This window comes from Arvicanthis niloticus, chromosome 11 (assembly GCF_011762505.2).
Source record: "Arvicanthis niloticus isolate mArvNil1 chromosome 11, mArvNil1.pat.X, whole genome shotgun sequence".
In the NCBI taxonomy this organism is placed as follows: domain Eukaryota; kingdom Metazoa; phylum Chordata; class Mammalia; order Rodentia; family Muridae; genus Arvicanthis; species Arvicanthis niloticus.
The window spans coordinates 60,083,801-60,094,337 of record NC_047668.1 but is presented as its reverse complement, the minus strand read 5'-3'; the positions used below and the strand labels follow the sequence as shown (position 1 = coordinate 60,094,337).

At 46.8% G+C, this 10,537-nt stretch overlaps 1 long non-coding RNA gene across 1 annotated transcript; it reads right to left on the bottom strand.

The window, feature by feature from the left end:
- Nucleotides 1-3,091: 3,091 nt before the first annotated feature.
- On the bottom strand, nucleotides 3,092-8,600 carry LOC143443907 (uncharacterized). The gene is made up of 4 exons (XR_013113305.1): nucleotides 8,435-8,600; nucleotides 4,496-4,579; nucleotides 4,171-4,248; nucleotides 3,092-3,901 (listed from the first exon to the last, which is right to left on the bottom strand). It is a non-coding gene; the product is annotated as an uncharacterized LOC143443907 (long non-coding RNA).
- Between the last annotated feature and the right edge of the window lie 1,937 nt (nucleotides 8,601-10,537).

The following is a 10,537-nucleotide window of genomic DNA, read 5'->3' as shown; positions in this document are numbered from 1 at the left end:
TCTCTCCATCTTTATTACTGAAATGGGGCTCACCCTCTCTCTGATCCTCCAAATTTTTAGACGATACTTCATTAGGACTCGCCTGCATTCATTCACTGACTTCATTAACTTGCAGCCGTGCCTGCTGGCCATACACACAGTGGGGTGTTCAGAAGGCCATACACACAGTGGGGTGTTCAGAAGGGGACAGGCCGATTGGAGGATCTGCTCCCACTAGACCAGGAGGAAATGGATCCAGCCAGAGGGACCAGACTGTGTCAGATCCAAAAATGTCTTCTGTAGTGCCAAAGGCCTCAAACATACCCTGGGAAATTGTATTTAAGGCCACGTCTAGCCATTAGAAACAAGCTCTGTGGTATTTTCTCTTCTCCAAAGAACCTAGATAGCTAGAGTGCAGTAACTCAAACACACACACACACACACACACACACACACACACACACACACACATGCTAAAATGGCTCAGTGAGTAAAAGGCGATTGCCCCAAGAGTCTATCTAGCAACTTAAGTTCAGACCCTGGGGCCCAGAAAAAGGAATCAACCTCCTAACGCTGTCTTCTGACTTCCACTGATAAGAAAATAAATTGCAAGACCAGCTGTGGAGATACACAGAATTTGACTGACCATTAACTTCCTGGGGTCTATATGTATCTCCCATGCCCAGGCTCTAGGGGACCAGATATGTGTCACCATGCCTGGAATTACTTTTATTTAGTAATTATGGTCGTTCATCCATAGCTCCTTGAGTGAGAGCAGTAAGCCCTTCACCCCCTGAGCCATCTCAGCAGCACCTAGAACATATATGTTGAATGTAACATGTAGAATTCCATTCTGTGTGGGAAAATTCACTTCTAAATCTTTCCCCAAATCAGTTCATTCCGAGATGATTAATTTGGTTAATAATTGATTGCCATTTTCTCCTTGGCATCACATACCTAAATTTAGAAAGAAGCCTTGAGCAAGGTAGCTTATAATTTAAGTGCACATTTTATGATTATACATTTGTTCATATACAGTGGTGTGCAATCAGATGTAATCATCTGGACAGCCTGAAATAGAGCAATTATGGTGTTAGTGCGATGGAGCAGGAGTTGGGGGCCTTCTTGCATCAGCCATCACCCTGATTTATAGATGTTTCATCTCATTAACCTTTAAGTATGGAGCTAATGAGTGACTCTGGGAACTGCAAACCCATTGAGGCAACCATGTAGGTCACCATACACCAAACGAAATTGGCCCAGTATCCCAAGTCATAGAAGGCATCTCTGGGAAGGCTTTGCCTCCGGCTGGAGAAGGACCCCACTTCTCTCTCTTACCAAAGGTTTTGCCTCCTTTTGTTTCAGATCACTAGTTGAAGGAGGGCCCTGGCTTTCTCTTGTAGCTGCATACCAGATTACATTCAAGCCATTTGAATCTTTCAAAACTGCTTCCTCCAAAGAGATGGTGTCTTAGGGTCACTACCACTGTGATGAAACACCGTGACCAAAGCAACTTGGGGAGGAGAGGGTTTACTCGGCTTATGCTTCCACATCACTGTTCATCATCGAAGGAAGTCAGGACAGGAACTCAAGCAGGGCAGGAACCTAGAGGCAGGAGCTGATGCAGAGGCCATGGTGGAGTGCTGCTTACTGGCTCACTCACCCATGGCTTGCTCATCTTTCAAACAGAACCCAGGGATAGCACCACCCACAATGGGCTTGGCTCTCCTCCATCAGTCAGTAATTAAGAAAAGGCCCTACAGCTGGATCTTATGGAGGCATTTTCTCAGTTGGGGTTCCCTCCTTTCAGATGACTCTAGCTTGTGTCAAGTTGACATAAAACTAGCCAGATGGAAACAGATGTGATTGTTGGGACAACACTTGTTGGATAAGATGTTGCAGGATCCTGTGGAGGGTGTCAGTCTAGGAGCACACTGTTTTCTACCTGCAGGGGGGGAGGGGGGGATTAGGGCGGTTGCAGTGAAGGCGAAGGGCGCCTGCTTGCACTGTGGAGATGAGATGGATGGAGGCGTCCTTTTGCATAGGTGAAGCTGTAGGCAGACTGGCTTCCCTTGCCTGTTCTTGCTTCTGAGACTCAACACTTATAGAACTGTCATGGGGACCAAGCCCCAAAGTAGAAGCAGTTATAGCTTTTCTTCTTCCTGCAGCCCCTCCCCACAGTCTCCAAGTGAGCGAGTTTGCCTCTTTTTGTGACTGAGTTGAGGTGATGATGGGGGGGGGGCGGCGGCGGAAGGATGAAAGGAATCTAACAGAGCTTCTCTGCACCGAGCTCTGCTGTGCTGGCTGTAGCCTTTTGGTCAGAAAAATGGCTACCTCTACAGAATTCTTCGTTACTTTTAAGGCATTTAGAGTTAAAAATTATTATTATTTCTGCATAATGTGTGTGCATGATGTGTGTGTGTGTGTGTGTGTGTGTGTGTGTGTGTGATTCATGTGCCACAGTGCATGTTGAGGCCAGAGGATAATACTGTCATGTCATTCTTCTACCTTTAACCGGGTTCCAGGGATTCATCTGAGATCCCCAGGATTGAGTAGCAAGTGCAAAACTCATTGAACCATCTTCCCACCCTCGTTTGTTATTGTTATTATTGTTGTTGTTGTTGTTATTGTGAGAGACAGGGTCTCAGGTAGCCCAGGCTGGTCTTGAACTTGCTAATCAGCCCAGGATTATCTTGAGCTCCTACTCTTTTGCCCTTTACTTCTCAAATCCCAGGATTATAGGCATGTATCACCATGGCTGGCTAGCTTATCTCTGGACTTGTTGCATAAAGATAATCTTCATATGGGAAGAAAAGAAGATTCATTCATGTTACATTTCAAATAATTTTCCAAGACAGGAAAGTGCTTTGGGTAGAAAAACCTAAGCCAATGAATGGCCTCCAGTGCGGTTGTCTGAACTTTCCCCTGATCTTGGCGCATGGCAGGACATAGATGTATATTCTCAGGTGCGGGGTTTCACCTTCCGCAGTTGTTATGGGAGTTGTTAGAGTCAGAACCTGGGCCCTGACAGCCATAATGAGCTAGGCTCCTCCACCTGTCCTCAGTGGAGAATTAGGCAAGTTATACTGAAAACAACAACAACAACCAACAACAAAGGTTTATTTAATGTGGCCACATTGGGAAGAACAAGAGGCCTTGAGATCTCCACAGGTCTTCTTAGGTCCTGACACGAGGTTTAGGTTTAACTGTTCTAGTCAAGAGACTGTACAGGGCAAACCCGTCCTTGTCTGCGCATGCTCCCTCCCACCATCATTCACGCAGCTCCATTTTCTGCTGCAGAGCGGCTGACAAGTTGTGAGAACTCCATGAGACCACTTTCCTGGAAATAAGTCCCCTGTCGGTTGGCTCAAAGCTTCAGCCCTTTCCTTCTTTCGGATTGAGACTCCTGGAGAAATTCTAACTTCTGGGGGTCCGTTGTTTTAATACTTTGGTGGGCACCGGGAGGGTGTACGTGTATCTTCATCCCCATCAGGATGGTTGCTAAGGTTCCTTTTGTGTTAATTCCACATGAAGAACAAACTCCAGGGCTGGTGAGGGAAGACACCAAACTAATCCTTTTCCTTGGTTTGGTTTGAAGATAGTCTGGATTGTCACATGCAAAAGGATTTTTGTGTGGGTTCTCAAAGCGCCAAAGTGCTGTTCTAATGTCTTTTGACTCATATCCAGCTGAGTGACTCAGTTCTGGCCTCACAGACCCTCCACAGGCTCCTGCTCCCTCCCTCAGGGGTGCAGGTGTGTCCCCATGTGGGGTGGAGGCCAGGAAACTAACCACAATCTCCTGGCTAGGAGAACACACTCCTGCCTTGCAGGCAAAACAGGGCAAAAAAGCAGGCAGGCAGAATCCCAAACCACAGAAGCTCCAGTTAGGTCATTCTTATGAACATGACAACTGCTTGTCTCTCTAGGTCAACAAAAAGAAACACAGACAGATTTGAAAGGGGCTTTAAAAGACTCAGTTTGCAGGAGTATGTCAGCCTGCCCCTGCTCTTCCAAAGCAAGAAGTTAATTAGCCCTCTTTCTCAACACTGTCCTTCCCCTCCCCCACACACTCCCCACCCCTACACCCCAGACCTACCCCCACACCACCCTACCTCCTGACCCCAACCCCCATCGATCATAGGGGTCTGTAGAGAAGTTGAAGAGAAGTTGAAAAACAGGCAATTAAGTCACCTTTTCAGAGTGGGAGTCACTCCCTATTCCCATGGGCTGCACACTGGGCAGAAGCTATCTTCAAATTCCTTGGTGAAGCTACAGACAAGGGCAGAGGTAGATGTTGAGTCTTCTTTAATTGCTCTCTGTCTTCTTACTACGATTATTATGTATTGTGTGCATATGTGTGGGTGCGCCATACCACACTGCCTGAGTGGAGGTCACGGGACAACTTGTGGGAGCCAATTCTTTCTGTCATGTAGATATCAGGGTTCGAACTCAGGGAGTCAGGTTTGGAGGCAAGCACTTACCTGCTGAGCCACATTGGCAATCCCTGAGCACTTACTTCATTTGATCTTAAACATGGAATTCAGCTCTGTGCAGACGTAGACAAGTCCTTGGGAATGTACAATTGTGTTATCTCTGTCCACTATGGAAATGAAGAAAAGTAGACAACCTTTAAAAGCATCCTCTCGCCAGGTGTGGTAGCACACAGATTTGATCCCAGCACTGGAAAGGCAGAGACAGGGGGATCTCTGTGCATTAGAGGTCTGCCTGGTCTACATTGGAAGTTCTGGGACAGCAAGGACTACACAAAGAAACCCTCTCTCAGAAAACAACATTATTGTCAACAAAAATCATTGAATTGAGTAGAAAATAAGCCTAATATAATTAAGACGGATGTGGGGGTGCACACCTTTGATCCCAGCACTTGGGAGGCAGAGGCAGGTGGGTCTCTGAGTTCAAAGCCAGCCTGGTCTACAGAGCAAGTTCCAGGACAGCCAAGGCTACACAGAGAAAGCCTGCCTCCTGTCTTGGTGGTAGTGGGGCATCTTCTCAGGCCTGTCAGATGGCTCTGTAGTAAAACAAGCACTTGCCAGGCAAGCTGACAACCAGAGTTTGATCCCCAAGGAACCCACTTGGAAAAAAAGAAACTGGATGGGGTGGCATGAATCTTTCATCCCAGCATCCCTACAGCAGGAAGGGAGGCCGAGGCAGGATGGTTCAAAGCTCCAGGGAATCTTTCAACCTTCCTGATGCTGCAGCCCCTTCACACAGGTCCTCAAGTAGTGCTGACCCCTCTATGGTTATACAATTATTTCATTGCTACTTTATGACTGTAATTTTGCTACTGTTAGGAATCGTTATGTAAATAACAATTTACATTTCTGTGTTTTCTGATGGCCTAAGGCAACCCTGTCAAAGTGTTTGACCCCCCCAAAGGGGTCACTACCACCCACAGTTGACCCAGAGTCAACTAGCCTCAGCATGGGAAGACCACCTAGAGAGAGACCCTGCCTCCACAAGGTGGAAGCAGAGAATGACGCTCAAAAGCTGTCCTCTGCACACCACACACACTTACACACACATCATACACATGCGCACACAAGTAGAGAAAAAGGCCTCTCCTGTGCACAGAGTATTAAATAATTGTTAGGATAAAGGAGTTGGCATTTTGAGTAGAATGTGATGAAAATGGAATGTATTTCCCAGCTTTTTCTGTCAGGATTTTCTAGGAAGTCTCGATAACATTAGTATATAGGAAACATAGCAACCCTTTCTTCTCTCGATTGGCACCCTGAGGTCCAAGAACAATCACTTCAAAAATTAGTTATTGTTCTGTCCATTCCTCTAAGGTCGGTTACTAACGAATACTGTGTTCTCTATGAGATTTAACATTTGTCCAACCATGGAATTTGGACCTTATCCAGAAGCCATGCTGGCTGCCTGGGAAATGTCATACTGACATTTTTTTTTTTTAAACTGTTTCATGTGTTCCAGGCTGGTCCTGAATTTTCTGTATAAAAAGTTGGTCTTGAATTTCAGAGCCCTTTGCCTTTTTGCCTTTACCTCTGCAGGGCTGGGTTTACAGTTTGGCCACCATGCCCAGTTTACTGGGATTCTAGACAAGTACTCTACAAAACGAACTGCATCTCCAGACCTTGATGTCTACCCCGAATGCAAATAAGAAAGGAGTGCTAGCATGGCAGCTACTGTGGGCACGTTTGAGGCAGCTTCCAGGAACCAGCTACAGATGAGATGCGTTAGTTCTGGACCTGAGCTTTCTCTGCCTGCACACTTCCACTCTTCACTGGCTTGCCTCTGGCTGTTTGCTTCATGGCCACCCTCTTAACCTTCACAGATGAGACAAGTTAATTGGCTATGAGTCCCGTTCTATGCTGACATTATGACCATGCTTGACTTAGGTGGGAAGTTAATATCAAGTCATGGTGGTGGCTGGCCCTATAGTGGTCTCATGTTTTGAGCCATAAAACCGACCCTTAACTTGTCCGTTTACTTAAGGAGTACTCACTGAGCAACTGTTATATACCAGACACTCGCTAGGCCTGGAAATATAACCGTAACTAAAACAGAGAGAAACCTCTTACCCGCCTGTCTTCTACTCTGTTCTGAGAGTGAGCCTGTGCTCACTTCCTGCAATCATGCTCTGTTACCTGGTCAGTAAGTCACTCCTTCTAGAATATCACCTCTTCAACTTCAGTGCTATGGATCATCCTGGGAGCTTGTTAAAATGCAGATTGTGATTACAGAAGTCAGCATGGGACCCGAAATCTGCATTGCTAGCTAGTTCTCAAATGTTGCTGCTGCTGCTGCTGCTGGGGATTCTGACTGATGAAACCTAGAGTAGTGCACAGCCAGTGGCACTCAGTGCTGGACAGCCTGTTAGGGATGCAGAATCCCAGGCTTCACTTCATCCCACTTGCTCAGAGTACCCTTCAGTCAGATCCCCTGGTGCTTAGTAACCCTGATTTAGGAAGACTATTTGCAAATCACATGCAGCACCTACAGGAGCTGGCAAGCATTATGAAGTATCCCAGGGCCCCATTCTCCACTTACAGATTCATGATATCTGATGATAGGCACCCAAAAAGATTGAGCTGGGCACTGGGGTTGAAACCATTGGGCATGGTTGAAGCCCTGTTACAAGGGCTCTCTCTAGGTTGGTAGAACTTCCAAGGGGAGACAGCTGCAGAACTCATTGGATAGCAGTCTACTGGGCTCCTGGGCTCCACTGAAATAGCACACAAATCCTAGGACTTACTGAGGCTGAATGGGTGTTCACCCCTAATCCTGGCATGGGGGAGGGGGGGAGGTGGAGACAAAAAAAATCAGAAGTTTAGAGATCTCTCTTGGAAAGTATTCAGAAGAACTGGGAATTGGAGCCCAGTTTTGATTGAATTGGCACCATGTGCGGAGTCAAGTATCCAGGGGCAAGGCAGCAAGAACTGTAGAAAAAGCAGCAGACATGGCGGTATGCACTCATAAACTCTGTACTGGGGAGTAGGAGACAGACAGATATGTAGGGCCTGGTTGCTAGCCAATGTAGCTTACTTGGAGAGCTCTATACCAACCAACCAAACAAACAAAAAACAAAAAACAGCAACCCCCCAAAACCAAAACCAAAAGCAACAACAACAAGCCCACCCCCTCTCCCCCCCAAAAAAACCCAAACCAAGCCCTGTCAAACTGGGACCATGAGATGTCTCTGTAGGCAAAGGCATTTGTAATCCCACTACTCCTTGGCAGAGGCAGGGGGATGTCTGTGAGTTCAAGACCAGACTGGCCTCCATAGAAAACTCCAAGCCTCCATAGAAAACTCCAAGACAACCAAGTATACCTAGTGAGACCCTATCTCAAAAAACCAGCCAGCCAACCAACCAACCAACCAACCAACCATCCAATCAACCAATTAATCAATCAACAAATAAAGCTGCCGGGCAGTGGTGGCGCATGCCTTTAATCCCAGCACTTGGGAGGCAGAGGCAGGTGGATTTCTGAGTTCGAGGCCAGCCTGGTCTACAGAGTGAGTTCCAGGACAGCCAGGGCTACACAGAGAAACCCTGTCTCGAAAAACCAAAAAAGAAAAAAACAAAAAAACAAAAAAACAAATAAAGCCAACCAACCAACTAAACTAACAGAAACCAAAAGAGAAAAACAAAGAAACAAACAAACAAAAAAAGTCACCCCCAAACCCCTACATTTCCTACCCTCAAAACCCATTAGCTCTCAGGAGTCTCAGGCTGACGAAAGGCAGAGTCAGCTTGCTCTGTGTGCTCTTCTCTCCCATCAGCCCCCTCTGTGGCAACTGCTCTGAAGCCCAGCTTCCCACCCAGTGCAGGAATGCCTGTCTCTGACCAGTTTGCACCCTTTGCCTCCTCCAGCTAGATTTCAGCCCATTTCCCCCCAACCCACCCATTATTTCCCCCCACATTTTCATATGCTGTACTTCAGCACCCACAGTTTTCTCCCATCCATCACCCACCAATCAAACCAAATGTGTTGACTTTCCCAAGACTGCTCCTGTCAGGGCCTTTCCAGCAGAGTGTGAAATATGTGGGTGGGAAGGGTGTGGTTGGCAGGACCTCCATTAATCTTTCTGGTCGCAATTAAACTTCCTGCTTTGGGTCTTTGGTCTTGGGCCTCTATTAAGTGTCCTAGAGCCTTCTGGAATGTAGGTGTGCACCTTTCTCTTTAGTTATAGCTGAAGACTTCCTCGTTTGTTTTTTTTTTTTTTTTTTTTCAAGTTGGCCATGTTCTCCCCTCCCCTGCTCATCCAGATAAGGGAGGCTCATCATGCAAAACAAATTCAATGGTCACACCTGCAACTTAGGGCCTACTAGTCAATCCAGAATTCATGGATCCCACTTAATATGGTTCAATTTTCCCTGTACCTCAGACCCTCTAGGGCAATGGTTCTCAACCCCCAATGAGGATTTACATTATAATTCATAACAGTAGCAGGATTACAGTTGTGAAGTAGCAATGAAATATGTTTATGACTGGGGCTCACCACAACATTAGGCACTGTATGAAAGGGTCCCAACATTATGAAGTTTGAGAACCATTGCTCTAAGGAGTTTAAAAACTGGATGGCATTTTGCCTGGCTTGAACTTGTGCAGGTCTTATGCTTGCCGTCACCGTCTCTGAGAGAAGAGGAAGTAGACACCAAGTCCCACCTTTACCCAAGAAGCTCTTGGCAATTGTTAGCTTTTCTTCTTAGAGTGGCACTGGGTATATCATCTATACCCCAGGGCAGACCTGCTCAGGAGTTGCTGGCCCACACAAACTGGACTCCATGTTTTTTTTTGGGGGGTGGGGGGGTGGGGGAAGGCCAGTGATTAAAACACTGCAGAGAGGCCTACTAGCTGCTCTAAGGGGGCAGTGGGGGGAGGTGTGAGGTGAGATGGGGCATACAGGTCAGAAAATGGTTTCTAATGGTATTGACCTGTAGTAAAGCTCAGTGAAGAGATGTGGGGCTGAATCATAATGGCAGGGTAGGATGACGGGGACGTGTTAACTGCCAACCGGAGGATGCCTATTCCATGGAGACTGAACCCAGGGCATATGCCCAGCTTTCAGTCTTACTCTTCAACGTGTTCTCTCCTCTAATTCTAAGTTGTTGAGGCAGAAGACCTGATTCTGAACTTGCCTTGGTCTGTCTGAAGGCAATTGAATCAGTACCATCACTGCAGAAGACTCGGTCTTCTCCTGTGGGGCCTCCCTTCTACTAGTACCTATGGTCCTGATCTGTCTGGAGGCGACTGAGCAATGCCATCACTGCGGGAGGCTCAGTCTTCTCCTGTGTGGTCTCCTTTCTACTAGTACCTATGGTCCTGGTCTGAGGGACAGGTTAGGGAGCTAACACCACTGAATCTTGTGGACAAGAAGAATAGCTATATGCCCCAACCATGAATCAGGTAAGGCATATGTGTGACAATGGGCTGGATGGTGTTGAGATGTCAAAGCTTTTAAATTTAGACTCTATTTCAGAAAAACTCACCTAAGTTTGAATTCAGGTAAACTAACAGGCTGGTACCTAACATTAGTTTCCAAGTTGCTCCCCAACAAAACCTGAGCCTAGCTCCAGTCTCTATGCTAATAATCCCCAACAAGACCAGAGTTTCCAGGTTACACCCTCAACAAGACCAGTGTCTTCTGGTTATTCCCCTAACAAACCTGCACCCCAGGTTACAAGCCTTGCCTAATGACCCCTTGCCTAATGACCACCAATGCAGAGGGGAGCAGAAATTAAGTTTATGATATGACTCGAGCACCAGCCAATTATGTTGAAGGCCACAGTAGCTTTCCAATTAGATGCTTGCACACATACTGCATGTTGTTTACTATAAAGCCTTGCCCTGATAGACATTTGGGGCTTCCCCACCACCCAAACCATCCTGTGTGATGGGGCCCAAGCTAGCTTGAATAAAGACCCTGCTGGGAGTTTACTCCTGTCTGTTTTGGGGGGATCACCAATATTTACCTGGTACAACAGTGTGCCGTCAGGGCCCTCCCAGCATAGAGAGGTCTAAATCCCATCACTAAGTGAGTGTCTACGAACATGAGGCAGGTGCTCTGTGTAAC